The sequence below is a fragment of the Enhydra lutris genome, unplaced genomic scaffold, assembly GCF_002288905.1.
Source record: "Enhydra lutris kenyoni isolate GAN:26980312 unplaced genomic scaffold, ASM228890v2 scaffoldscaffold4, whole genome shotgun sequence".
NCBI lineage: Eukaryota > Metazoa > Chordata > Mammalia > Carnivora > Mustelidae > Enhydra > Enhydra lutris.
The window spans coordinates 33,911,673-33,926,923 of record NW_019154088.1 but is presented as its reverse complement, the minus strand read 5'-3'; positions in this window follow the sequence as shown (position 1 = coordinate 33,926,923).

Genomic DNA, 15,251 nt, shown 5'->3' with positions numbered 1-15,251 from the left:
CAAAAAAAGAATGAAATCTTGACATTTGCAACAACATGGATGAAGCTAGAGAGCATAATGCTAAGCAAAATAAGCCTGTCAGGGAAAGACAAATACCGTATAATTTCACTCATATGTGAAATTTAAGAAACAAAACAAATGAACAAAGGGAAAAAAGAGAGAGAGAGAAACTAAAAAAGATTTTTGAATACAAACAATAATTGGATGGTTACCAGAGGAGAGGTGGGGGGGGGATGGGTGAAAACAGATGAAGGGGATTAGGAATGAAGTTATCTTGATGAACACTGAGTAATATATGGAACTGTTGAATCACTACATTGTACATGTGAAACTAACGGAACACTGTATGTTAACTATACTGGAATTAAAATTTTAAAAATAAACTATACAAAATGATGATTTGATATGTGTATGATATGTGTATGCATTGTGAAAGGGTTTTTTAAAAAACCAATGAATCAAAAATGAAATCACATGGGACATTTTCTAAGTTCAAATTTTCTAATACATAAAAACTAATGAAAATGAAAGCACAACATACCAAAACTGGGGCGCCTGGGTGGCTCAGCAGGTTAATGCCTCTGCCTTCGGCTCAGGTCATGGTCCCAGGGTCCTGGGATCGAGCCCCACTTGATCAGCAGGGAGCCTGCTTCCCCCTCTCTCTCTGCCTGCCTCTCTGCCTACTTGTGATCTCTGTCAAATAAATAAATAAAATAGTTTAAAAAAAAAAACTCGTGAAGCTTTTTTTTTAAAGATTTTATTTATTTATTTGTCAGAGAGAGAGAAAGAGAGAGAGAGAGAGAGAGTATGAGTACACAAGCAGGGGGAGCAGCAGCCAGAAGGAGAAGCAGGCTTCCCGCCTGGCAGGGAGCCCAATGCAGGACTCGACCCCGGGACCTGGGATCATGACCTGAGCCAAAGGCAGCCGCTTAACCCACTGAGCCACCCAGGAATCCCTATAAATGTTTACTTTAAAAAACAAGAAAGATCTCAAATCAATAACCTAACTTTACTATTTAAGAAACTAAAAAAAGAAGAAACAATCTCAAAGCTGGCAGAGAAAGAAAATAATATAGACCAGAAATAAATGTAATAAAGGGTAGAAAAACAATGAAGCAAATCAATAAAACTAAAAGTTGGTTTTCTGAAAATATCAACAAAATTGACCAACTTTTAGCTAGATTGACTAGGAGAAAAGAGAAAACACAAATCACTAAATAAATAAAATTTAAAAAAAGTAAACGTGAGGACATTACTACTTAACATACAGGTATAGAAAGGATTATAAGAGAAACTATGGATAACTGTATGCCAACAAATTGGGTAATCTAGATGAAGTGAATAAATTCCTAAAAAACACAAAACCTGCAGAGTCTAAATAAGTAATAGAAAATCCGAATAGACCTATAACAAGTTAGGAGTTTGAATCAGTAACCAAAAACCTCTCCCCAAATAAAAGCCCTGGGCCTGAAGGCTCATGGTAATTTCTACCAAACATTTAAAGAACTAATACCAGCCCTTCTCAAACTTCAAAAAACTGAAGAGGAAAAAACACTTCCAATCTCATTTTATGAGATCAGCATTCCTGTGATACAAAGCGAGCCAATGACACAACAAAAAAAGAAAACCACAGACTATTATCCCTTATGAACACGGATACAAACATTCTCAAGAAATGCTAGCAAACCAAATTCAACACCATAGTGAAAGGATTATATACCACTGCCAAGTGGGATTTAACTCTGGAATGCAAGGAGGGCTCAAGATACAAAAAAAAAATGATCAATGTGATACACCATATTAACAGAATGAAGGAAAAAACCCTTCATGATCTCTCAATTGATGCAACAAAAACATTTGATAAAAATTCAACACTCTTTCATGATTAAACACACACACACACACACACACACACACACACAACAAACTAGGAATAGAAGGAAACTACTGCAATATAATAAAAGCCATATATGAAAAACCCATGGAGGACCTCATACTCAAGGGTAAAAGACTGAGACCTTTTTCTCTAAGATAGGAACAAGGCAATGATGCCTGAATTCACCAGTTCTATGCAACAGAGTACTAGAAGTCCTAGCCAGAGCAATTAGGAGAAAGAAAGAAAGAGAGAAAGAAAGAGAGAAAGAAAGAAGGAACATCTAAGTCAGAAAGAAAGAAAGAAAGAAAATTATCTCTACTCACAGATAATGTGATCTTATATGTAGAAAACCTTAAAGATTTTCACACACAAAAAAATTGTTAGAATAAATGATTTCAGCAAAACAGCAGGATACAAAGTCAACACACAAAAATTAGTTGAATTTCTACATGCTAATACTGAACAAATGAAAAAGGAAATTTTTAAAAACAGTTCTACTTACAATAGCATCAAAAAGAGTATAATACTTAGGAAATAACTCACCTGCGGAGATAGAAGACTTATACAGTGAAAACTAAAAAACATTGTTGAAAGATATTAAAGGTATAAATAAATTGAGACTTATCCCATGTTCATGAATTAGAAGACTCAATATTGTTTAAAATGTCCACACTACCCAAAATGATCTACAGATTCAATGTAATCCCTATCAAAATCCCAATGACATTTTTTGCAGAAATAGATTCATATGGAATTCATATGCAATCTCAAGGGACCCAATACCTTAAACAATCTTGAAAAGAACAAAGTTGGAAGTCTCCTACATCCTGATTTCAGGACTTACTACAAAACTACAGTAATCAGGGGTGCCTGGGTATCTCAGTGGTTAAGCATTTGCCTTCGGGTCAGGTCATGATCCCAGAGTCCTGGGACCAAGCCCCACATCAGGCTCCCTGCTTGATGGGAAGCCTGCTTCTCCTTCTCCCACTCCCCCTGCTTGTGTTCCCTCTCTTGCTGTTTATCTGTCAAGTAAATAAATAAAATCTTTAAAACTACATTAATCAAAATGGTGTGGTACAGGCACAAAGATAGATATAGAGACAAATGGAATTGAATATAACTGAGAAATAAACCCTCTCCTGTACAGTCAATGGATTTTTGACAAGGGTGCCAAGGCCATTCCCCCATTCAAGAGGGAAGAGAAGGTCTTTTCAACAAATAATGATGGGAGCACTGGGTGTCCAAATGCAAAAAAAAAAAAAAGATATTGGGCTTTTACCTAACACCATATACAAAAATTCACTCAAAATGGATCACCAACCTAAACCTAAAGCCTAAAACATAAAACTTTCAGAAGAAAACTACAAAACAAAAGCTTCACGACATTAGATTTGACAGCAATTTCTGGATACTACACCAAAGACCCAGGCAACAAAAAACAAAAAGAGACAAGTTGGACTTCAAGAAAATGTAAAACTTTTGTGCATCAAAGGACACTTTCCCCAGTCTTCCCAGAGAGTTGCCATAGTTTTCTGCTTCTGCAGTGAAGGCAGGCAAGAGGTGCTAACCCTCTACCCTCACTGGCTGCTGGGAGCCAGCCCTCAGCAGCTCCTCAGGGAAGGCCGTCAGCCCCTCCTGCATGGGCAGCTGTGGCCGCCTCCCCTCAGCTGCACCCGCCCCCCCCCACCCCATGACTTCTGCATCTCCTCACTGGTGGGCTGAAAATACCCACTATCGACTGCCCGACCTCTACACCGAACTCTACACCTCCTCCATCTACCTATCCATATCTTCCTGCTTTGGCTTTGATGCTGTGGCTTTGAAGAACTTCATGAAATAGTTTCTTCACCAATCTCATGAGGACTGAGAACATGCTGAGGTGCGTGACCAATGACCAAATCTTCCTTAAGGATATCAAGAAACCACACCGCAAGGCGCAACTCAACAGAGTACGCATTTTACTTGGGAAGCGTCAATCAGTCACAACTAGAAATGCCCAAACTGGCCACTGACAAAAACCCCCTCTTGTATGGCTTCCTGGAGAATCATTATCCATCAAAGAATTGGGTGACTCACAAAACCACCTTGCACAAGAATCTGGCGTGGGGGAATATTCCTTAAAAAAGGAGGAAATTCTGACATATGCTACACATGAATGAATCTTAAGAACATTACACTGAGTGAAATAAGCCAGCCACAGAAAGGCTAATACTGTATGACTCCATTTATATGAGGTACCCAGGGTAGTCAAAATCAGAGGGACAGAGAGTAGAATGGTGGTTGTCAGGGATTGGGGGGAAGAGGATAGAATTTCAGTTTTGCAAGATGAAGAGGGTTCTGGAGATGGACGGTGATGATGGTTCTTTAACAATATGAACACAATTAATACCACTGGACTATACACTTAAGCAAGAATAGGATGACAATTCTTACATTTTGTGTATTTTACCTCCCCCCCAACAATTGGGAAAAAAAAAAAATCAGGGCTAGTTCAGGCCAAATCCAGTATGCATGTACATACATACAATTTTGTCTTCATGTATTTAAGTTTCTATGTAGTTAGTACATTAAGCAACTGGTTTGATTTGCCCTCCCTCTACTACCTCCCACATGCCACAGGCATGAAATTTAAAGATCAAGCTTCCCTAGCCATTCAATGAGTGGGAGCAAAGTTTACTTTATCTAGGCAAACTGTCTTAAGCATGAATGTTGAATAAAAGCATTGTCACACATGCAAAGCCTCCAGACTATTCTATGCCAAAAGTCAGTCCGTAAGAGCCGGTATAAGGTAGCCTGGGTTTTCTCTGATCTCTCCACGGAACTGCTTATCAACTCCCTGAGGGAGGGACCACATTTTATACTTCTGTCCCTCGGCAGGATTTTGAGACTGTGTTCCTATCATAGTAGAGATTCAATAAGTGTTGTCTATTCTAGAGGTGTTACCAACAGCAAGTGAAGTTTCCATTAGCGGAAGTAGGGGAGGAAAGAGGTCACCTGGGACGCAGGGATTGCGAGGGCTCATTTCTCCAGCGGGTATTTCAGTGGCAGTCCATTACCTGGTCCCACCGAGTCCATTCAACTTCGCCTCTAGTTCTTGCCAACGTACACCCTCCCCGCTGGAATCTTCTTGGCCTCTTCTTCCAGAAATGATCATTATTAGTATTGTCCATTGTCGAGAAAGTTCTTGGGTTGGAAAAATAGAAATGGCTGTGCCCCACCTCCAAGGAAAGATGGTCTCTGCAGTTCCACTAAGTACCAATAGGTGGCGGTGACGCAGCACAAACAAGCTCCAGTTCGATACTCTTGTTTATTGAAAGAATCCATCTCCTTTTGCCATTGAGGTTATAATATTTATTTTTAGTGTGACTTGATGGGCCTTGTTTGTAATTTAACAATATTGGAATCAAATTTTGATACCTAATCACATGGATGTAAGCTCTATTACATTTCAATTAGCATTCCCTCTGATTTGATTATCAAGCTTTAGCCATTCAAGTGGCTAATAGAGAAACATTTAGATAATTGCACCTGTCTGGGGTTATTACATTTGCTATCATTTTCACAGAGTGATTCATGTAAAGACTGGGCCATAAAATTTGTTTTTGTTGGTGGAGACAAGAAACTATGGCTTTCTAGGGTGTGGGCTTTCTTGTTTTTTTGTTAGGAGGGAAATACGAGTGTAGGGGGCTTGCCATTTAGTTATTTCCCAAAAGGATATTCTTGATTCTCCATCCACAATATTGTTTCACTTGGCAAAAGAAAAGAGGCATTAGTCAAGTTTCCTTTTCCTCTCTTTTAATTGAACTAGATCACATTTGAACTGAACAGATTAACCACATCAAAACTTATCTCCTACACAAAGGCCTTCCTGCATAAATGAAATTGGGGTCTCACTTCCCACCTAATACTGTTCCTAAGTACAAACACTAGATGTGGGGGTTTTTTTTTTCATTTATTTTTTTATAAACATATAATGTATTTTTAGCCCCGGGGGTACAGGTCTGTGAATCGCCAGGTTTACACACTTCACAGCACTCACCACAGCACACACACCCCCAATGTCCATAACCCCACCACCCTCTCCCGAAACCCCGACCCCCAGCAACCCTCAGTATGTTCTGCGAGATTAAGAGTCTTATGGTTTGTCTTCCTCCCGATCCCATCTTGTTTCATTTATTCTTTTCCTACCCCTGAAACCCCACATGTTGCATCTCCACTTCCTCATATCAGGAAGATCATATGACAGTTGTCTTTCTCCGATTGACTTATTTTGCTAAGCATGATACCCTCTAGTTCCATCCACATCATCACAAATGGCAAGATTTCATTTCTTTTGATGGCTGCATAGTATTCCATTGTATATATATATACCACATCTTCTTTATCCATTCGTCTGTTGATGGATATCTAGGTTCTTTCCATAGTTTGGCTATTGTGGACATTGCTGCTATAAACATTCGGGTGCACGTGCCCCTTTGGATCACTACGTTTGCATCTTTAGGGTAAATACCCAGTAGTGCAATTGCTGGGTCATAGGGTAGCTCTGTTTTCAACTTTTTGAGGAAACTCCAAGCTGTTTTCCAGAGTGGTTGCACCAGCTTGCATTCCCACCAACAGTGTAGGAGGGTTTCCCTTTCTCCACATCCTTGCCAGCATCTGTCATTTCCTGACTTGTTAATTTTAGCCATTCTGACTGGTGTGAGGTGGTATCTCATTGCAAACACTAGAGGTGTTTTACCAAAGTTGCTAGACCACTTGGTGGGGATAGGGAGGCATGCTTTAAGCTTAAATGGAGTCGTTGGCTAAATGACCTTAAAGGGCCCTTCAGCCCCTACCATCGAAGGTTCTAGGGATCAACAAAATAATTGTCCCAGCCCCAAAAAGCCCTTAGACCCTAAGAGCAGGCCCAGTTGCCTGGGGTCTTGGAGTGGCCTACATGTGGGGCCTGCTCCAGAGAGGTGGGGAACCTCACCTCGAGAAAGTCACCCCTCTACGCTGTGTGGGCCACTAAGAGCCAATTCAAATCTGGAAAGAGAAAAGGCATTGACGAAAACTCATGAGCTTTTAAAATCCAATCCTTTATAATTTTTTTACCCACAGATAACTTGGTAATACATAAATATGGCTTCAAAACCATTTTTTCTAGAAAACAAATGGGGTCTCTGAAGATTCCAAACCAAATTGCGAGGGAAGCGTCGACTTTGCTTTTGTTCGGCTGGAAAATCTTTCTCATGTACTGATGTGAAAATACGAATCCTCATAGACACCCCATCCATTCTCAGAAGCCCAGGATATATACCTCTTCAAGGCCAGCCCCGCACCTTTCCAGTCCCGTGGATTTGTCAGGACCCAGCTCCAGGCTCTGCAGACAATAGCCAGGCACGCCACTGTGCCTCAGATCCGATTCTATCCCAGGTCGTATTGTTTTTGAGAGAACATTTAAAACCAAAACCAAAACCAAAACCAAAACAACAACAACAACAACAACAAAAAAAAAACGCAGAACTTTCTTACAATGATCCAGCCAGCCTAGTAGTTTGCCTTTTACTGTGGCAACAGTTATTTTTAATGTTTCTCTCTTTGACTGTAAATCCAGTAATCTGCCAGAAAGACAAACATGCTAGCCTGCCCTTTAATGTGTTAAAGAATTATTTTCTCCCCCAGTACAGGTGGTTGTGGGGAGGGCCAGCCCCAAAAGGCTTGACCATAAAAAGAGTGGAGGTTGACAGACTGAAGGTCTGAGCCACCGCCCAGGACTCACAGGGGTGGGGTCCATTTTTCCCAGAAGTGCACACAATGTAACATGTAATCCAGAAAAAATGCAGAAGACATTGCCAAGGCAATTCTCTTGGAATTTAGTGAAGAGATAGGGAGTGGGAGGATGGATTAGGGAGGGAGAGAACGGCGTAGAGCACAGATACTCATAAAAGGTAACCAGAGAAACCTATTTCCTTCTATACTGGTCTTTGCAGACGTAATTCAATTGTTTTCGTAAAACAAGCAGCTGAACAAAATTCATTAGCCACTAATGAGATCTCAGTACTGGAAGAGCCATAGGTCAAGTCTGGGACCTAGTGTTCCCTCAAAAGTAAATAGTACCTTTTAGTACAAGAGAAACAGAGTGAGGTCCTTTTTTTTTTTTTTTTTTTTTTAAGATCTTATTTTTTATTTGACAGAGACACAGCACAAGAGAGAACACAATGTGGGGCAAGGGGAGTGGGAGTGGGAGAAGCAGGCTTCCCGCTGAGCAGGGAGCCCAATGTGGGGCTTGATCCCAGCACCCTGGGATCATGACCTGAGCTGAAGGCAGACACTTAAGTACTGAGCCACCTAGGTGCCCCAACAGAGTGATATCTTTTTTTTTTTTTTAAGATTTTTTTTATTTGACAGAGATCACAAGTAGGCGGAGAGGCAGGCAGAGAGAGGAGGAAGCAGGCTCCCCGCTGAGCAGAGAGCCCGAGATGTGGGACTCGATCCCAGGACCCTGAGATCATGACCTGAGCCGAAGGCAGAGGCTTAACCCACCGAACCACCCAGGCACCACAGAGTGATATCTTATGGAAGAATTTCGTAAATGTTTAAAAATCAATACCTAAGATCCCACCATTGATCTGGCACTCTATTTTCTCTGACTTCATTTCCTATTACTCTTACCCTGATTCACTTTACACCACTCACACTGAATCCCTGTTGCTCCTCAAAGGGTGTTCCCATCCCAGGGCCTTTGCACTCACTGAATACTATGCACACCATTCTTCCCCTCGATACCCACACCACTCACTTTTCCCTTCCTTCAGAGCTTTCTATCAGTGTTGCCCTTCCCTTTTCCCAGCCGCCCGCCATAAAATTTTAACAAGTCCTCATTTTTTTTTTAGGTTTATTTTTCTTAGTAATCTCTACACCCAACATGGGGCTTGAACCCACAACCCCAAGATCAAGAGCCTCATGCTCTTCCTACTGAGCCAGCATGCACCCCCAAATTTTAACATGTCCTCTTGCCCTGACATTTCTATCCTTTTCCCCTGATTCATTTTTCTCTTCATCACCCTCACTAACATATTATATATTTCACTCATTTATTTAGTATATTTGTGTCTCCTACACAAGGGACTCTCCCTGAGGGCAGAGTTCTGACCATATCTCCAATGGCTACCAGAGTGTCCAGAACAGCATGAGTGCTCAAAGCAAAGCTTTGCATAAAGTTCCATTCTGTATTCATACTTTCCACAAAGACACTGATTTGCATAAAGAAAATATTCTTTCTAAGCAAATCAGTATTATAAGGAGGGTTACTTATAGAATGATTAAGCAACCCAGGAGACTTAACTGCTTTCTACACTCAAGCACTTGTTTTTTTGTTTGGTTTGTTTTTTTTGGTGTTTTTTTTTTTTTTTAAGTCTTCATTTACTTGTTTGAGAGAGAGAGAGAGAGAGAGAGCACCAGCGGGGAGGAGAGGAGAAGGCCCATTTCAGGCCTTGATCCCAGGACCCTGGGACCATGACCTGAGTCGAAGGCAGATGCTTAACTGACTGAGCCACCCAGGCGCCCCTCTTCAAGTGCTTGCCAGTGTTAGAGATAAGGAAGTATATAAGGAAGTATATAGCACAGTTCTCAAAGTGGTTCTCAAAGTGGTCTCAGGCCAGAAGCAATAGAGAACCTGGAACTTGTAAGAAGTATATTGGGTTGCTGGAGGGAGGTGAGTTGGGGTAGACTAGATGGGTGATGGGCACTAAGGAGGGCTGTAATGAGCACTGGTGTTGTATGTAAGTGATGAATCACTAAACTCTATTCCTGAAACTAATATTACACTATTTGTTAACTAACTAGAATTTAAATTAAAACTTCAAACGTACATACATACATACATAAAATCCTTATTTTATGACATAATTCGTGTTTTAAAAGCCCCCCAGGTGACTCTAACTCAAGCTGATGTTTGAGAAGCCACTGCTGATCAAGAGGAAATTGCCGTGGTCGAAATATCGAGAGTTCTGGATTCAAGTCCTGATCTATTTAATTGGGTGCCTCTGGTTCATCCCTTATCATCTACTTCCATAATTCATTTCTCAAATAAGCTGATGACTTTTAGATACCTCATTCTCTTAGAACCTCCCACATTAAATCACCTGTTCTTTATCCAGCAGGCCCTCAAATCAACGTGTCCAAGACAGAACTCATCCTCTTTCCCCCATCCCACTCCTCCCCCTGTCTCTCCACTAGGCAACCCAAGTCAGAACCTGAGAGATGCTAGATGCTTCCTTTCTCTTTCCCTCATATCAAGCCAGTCAGCATGACCAGCAGATCCTTATTCTTGGATCTCTCTTTAGCCAACTCCCTCCTTCATTTTCCAGTCACTGCCTTTAACTGGTCGCCAGCTTCAGAGCTCACCCACTTCAGCCTGTCTGCCACACTGTCTTCTGAAACACATGCTGCTGATAGCCACCATGTAAATTCCCTCAGTGGCTTCCAGAGTGCTGTTCCAGCTTCTCTGCTCGGTCAAATGGCCATGCACCATCTCCTTTCTAACTCTCTCATCTTCCTCTACCACACACCAAGCTTCACACACAACAGCAGGGTGTTCCACACCTCCATGCTTTAGCCACAGACTCAACCTTCTCTTGCATGCCCTTGTACCCGACTCCTACTTGACCCTCAAAAGCCATCCTTGACAAACCCTCCCCTGTGTGGCTTCCCCTGTTTCACGCTCTGAGCGCACTGCTCTTACCACAAGCATAGCCCTTCTTACTCTTCACTAGAACCACTCATTTCCCTATTTCTCTACCAGCCTATAAGCTCCTTGAGAACAGGAGCCCTATTTTATTTCCTTTGTACCTCCAGATTCCAGTACAGTGCCTGGCACAAAATAAGTATAAAAGAAATGCTTGACACATTCATGTTCATATATAGTAGGTTGTTTTTTTTTGTTTTGTTTTGCTCATTTTTAAAAATTTTTTACTATGTTCAATTAGCCAACATATGGTACATCATTAGTTTTTGATGAATGGATAAAGATGTGGTTCATACATACAATGGAATATAATTTTTTAAAGATTTTTTTAAAGATTTTATTTATTTGACAGAGAGAGAGAGACCACAAGTAGGCAGAGAGGCAGGCAGAGAGAGAGGAAGGGAAGCAGGCTCCCCGCTGAGCAGAGAGCCTGACGTGGGGCTTGATCCCAGGACCCCGAGATTACGACCTAAGCTGAAGGCAGAGGCTTTAACCCACTGAGCCACCCAGGCGCCCCAAGATTTTTTTTTTTTTATTTGACAGGCAGAGATCATAAGTAGGCAGAGAGGCAGGCAGACAGACAGAGAGGAGGAAGCAGGCTCCCTGCTGAGAAGAGAGCCCCATGCGGGGCTTAATCCCAGGACCCTGAGACCATGACCTGAGCAGAAGGCAGAGGCTTAACCCACTGAGCCACCCAGATGCCCCAAGGAATATTTTTTTTTTTTTAAGGTTTAGGTGAGAGAGCATGAGTAAACGAGAGACAGAGAGCGTGCGCACAAGCGTGGGGGGGGTGCAGAGGGAGAAGCAGACATCCCCATGGAGCAGGGAGCCTGATGTGGGGCTCGATCCCAGAACCCTGGGATCATGACCTGAGCTGAAGATGCCTAACCAATGGAGGCACGCAGGTGCCCCAATACTTTCTTTTCTTTGGAGGTTTCTTTCCTCATTTTAGCCATGTACGTCAGTGTTTCACATTATCTAAACCAATCCTTTGACTAAACATAGCTCCAGGCAGTTAGAGACACACATCTGTGTTTGCTCCTGGAGCAGGAACTAAGAAAGTGAACTTACACAGAGGGAAAGTCTCTCATCTGAGGTCCAGGGGTGAGGAATAAGAGCCTGTCTGTAGGAACTATGACATTTTGAAAGCACCAAGTTCACTGTCCCCTGTGAGCCTTTTCCGTGGGGCAAAAGGGATGACAGAGGTGGGGGCTTTTGTCCTCTCTTGTGGGCAGATTTCTTTGGTGAGTTTTCCTTTTGGGGTGCCTGTGGCCACGAAGGAGGCTGCCCCAAGAACCCCCACCTATTTTTAGCCTCAGTGCAACGCCCTGCAGACGGCAACCCCCTCACATACCATGCTGTCAACTTTCAGTCTTGCTCTTGCCAGTATGAATCACCCAGGGTTGGCCTGACAAACTGAGAAAGTAGAAAAAAAAAAAGTGAGAATAAAAAGACTTGCAGTGAAAGGTAAAGCCTTAGACTGTGGAAAGTTGCAAAGGTTCCCTCACATCTAATATATCTAGTAGCCCTTCCCCCCAGGCTACTTTTATCAAATAATTTCATATCCGTTCATATGTAATGTGATTTGAGTGAAATTCTCTTTGATCAGCCTGAAGTGTGGAGTCTTCCCTGGAAAACCTAAGCTCCTCCTTAGGATTTCCTCTTTAAGGAAAAATGTATCTGAGAGATGAATGGTTCTAGAAGTTACCGGAGTCAGAGAGATGATGCTGGGCTATGTCCTGGTTAGGTTAGCGGCTGTACGCTTGGTTACGCTAGGTCAAATTCTTGAGGTATGATATTTGCTGTTGGAAATGCTGCTGCTTCTGAAAGGCATCAGAGATCACCCTGGAAGGGCAGCTGCTGGGCTTTCCCAGCAACACCCCCTGGGACCTGGCCAGCCACGCCACCCACGGACCTTCAGCTTTGCAGTCCAGTGATGGGAATTCCAAGGATGCATCCTCCTGCCTGGCAGGCGTGCTTTCAGTCACCCCGACTGATTCCCATTCAGCCCCTTCATTCATTCATTCATTCACTCACTCACTTCCAGTTTCCTTTTTTTTTTTTTTTAAGATTTTATTTATTTATTTGACAGACAGAGATCACAAATAGGCAGAGAGACAGGCAGAGAGAGAGAGAGGAAGCAGGCTCCAGACTGAGCAGAGAGCCCGATGTGGGGCTCGACCCCAGGACCCTGAGACCATGACCTGAGCTGAAGGCAGAGGCTTTAACCCACTGAGCCACCCAGGCTCCCCCAGTTTCCTTTTTGCTCTCTCATCCTGGGGAACTAAACTCAGCAGTCAGCAAGACTCCAGAATCTCATCCATTGCATCCTAAAGATTTGGAGGAGGACTCTTCCTCCTTACTTGAGGGCCCACTAGAAGGGACTCTCAGGCAGCAAAAGCGGGGAAAAAGAGAAGGGGGAGCCCTGTCTAGGTCTGTTTATAATCTCCTCACTCCTCTCACAAATGCTCTAATCCTCAGACAGGCTGTGTTCTATGGTGGCTCTGGCCTGACTTCCCGTCCTCCTCAGAGCCTTTATTCCACAGTGCCGTCTTCCTTTATTTTTATTTCAAGATTTTTATTTAATTAACAGAGAGCAAGAGAGGGAACACAAGCAGGGGGAGTGGGAAAGGAAGAAGCAGGCTTCCCACCAAGCAGGGAGCCCAATGTGGGGCTAGATCCCAGGACCCTGGGATCACCACCGGAGCCGAAGGCAGACACTTAACCAACTGAGCCCCCTGGGGGCCCGCCTCCTTCCTTTATAGAGTGGGAATAGCACCCTACTCATTTGGAGGCTGGATCAGATGAGTTCTTGAGAGGATTTCCAGATAGAAAAGTTGATTGGATGAAGAATAAGGTCTTGACAGAGAAGAGTCAAAGAACAGTTATGATAGGTCTGAAGAAAAGAGGATCCCTATGCCTTAAACAATGGACTGAACAAGGGAGACATGGAAGAAATGAATATCCTCCTCCCAGCCCAGCAGGGACCATTCCACCCCACATTCTTCAGTGTCTAACTGGAGTCAAAAGAGGACAGGAGCAATAATTAAGCAGTGCAAGGCAGCATGTGACCACAAGCCCAATGTGTAAGACAGTCGATAAGAATTAGAAGGGTTCAGAAGAGAACGGAGTTCTCTCTTGGAAAGGGCAGGCCCTGGCAAGGAAGCAGAAAAAAAAGTTGATCCTTGGACTAAGCGGGGGAGTGGAGGACATGGCCCAGGGAAACCCAGAGCAGCTGGAGCAGAGGGTTGGTGATGGGGAGAAATGGGGGATAGGAGTGGCCAATCCTGGCAGAGTTGGACTCTGGAGGGTTTTAAATGCGACCTGTGGAATTCAGACTCCATGCTGCAGGCTGGGGTAGGTTTTTAGAGGCTCTGCTACAAGAAATAACATGATGAAAATGTATGTTAGAAACAGTAGTGAAAGGGGATGGATTGTATAATTATGGAGTTGTAACCCTTTTATTTTTTTTTAAAGATTTTATTTATTTATTTGACAGGGAGAGAGATCACAAGTACAAGGAGAGGCAGGCAGAGAGAGAGGGAGAAGCAGGCTCCCTGCTGAGCAGAGAGCCCAACTACGGGTTGGATCCCAGGACCTCAACCCACCGAGCCACCCAGGTGCCCCTGTAACCCTATCATATCACTTGAGTTTTTAAACATGTGGAAATGCTATGTTTCTACTTAAAAACTAATTTTAATACCCTAGAAAACACAATGTATAATTTGTGTCCATAGCTTTGCAGATGTTTAAAATAGATACAGTCTCGAAGCCTGGATGGCTCGGGTCATGATCCCGGGGTCCTGGGATCAAGTCCCGCATAGGGCTCCCTGCTCATCGGGGAGACTGCTTCTCCCTTTGCCTTCCGTTCTCTCTGACAAACCAAACCAAATCAAATCAAATAATAAAATAGAAACAGCCAAGCATCACTGTAGATTATGGGAAGCATAATCAGTAGGAGGGACATCCCGGGTTGAGAGGTTCACACACTGACTGTGGCCTTCTGAGTGAGCGGCTTAACCCTTCTGAGCCTCAAATTCCTTTAAAACAGAAATAATGATACCCACCTAACAGAAGGGCTGTGAAGATTAAACAGGAGAACTTTCTGGCCCCGGCAAGCATTCAGTGAATGTATACACAAACTGAGAGGTTTCTGCGGCAACACAGGGCTTTCAGGAATGAGGGGGACCGTGAAAATGGAAAGGGGGTGGGCTGTAGTTATTGAAAAAGCAGGATGAACAGAACTGATCAGCTACGTGTTTCAGGAGAAGGAACACTCGCAGCTTTCCCTTGGAACCAGGAGAAATGATGCACTGTAGTCGCACTTAAATATCCAGTTTGGGGGGGGCGGTAACGTCTTTAGTCTTTAACCCAACTTTTCCTAAAATCCCCTCAAGAAAATGTGATTCCTCGGAGAAGTTATTCCATGGATGGCCTGAAGATGTCGCTGGAGACAGTACCATCCACACAGCACCTGTCTGGGCATCTGGATTCTGCCCTTGATGAAGGGAAATTCCACAGTGGCTGCCTCCTCACATCTCCTTCTTCCACGCTCCTGACCTTTATGTAGCCTCCTCTTTCTCCTGTGAATCCTTGTCCTTCCCAGTACCTCCCTGTCCTGATGCTCTGGCCCCACTTGGGCGTGGA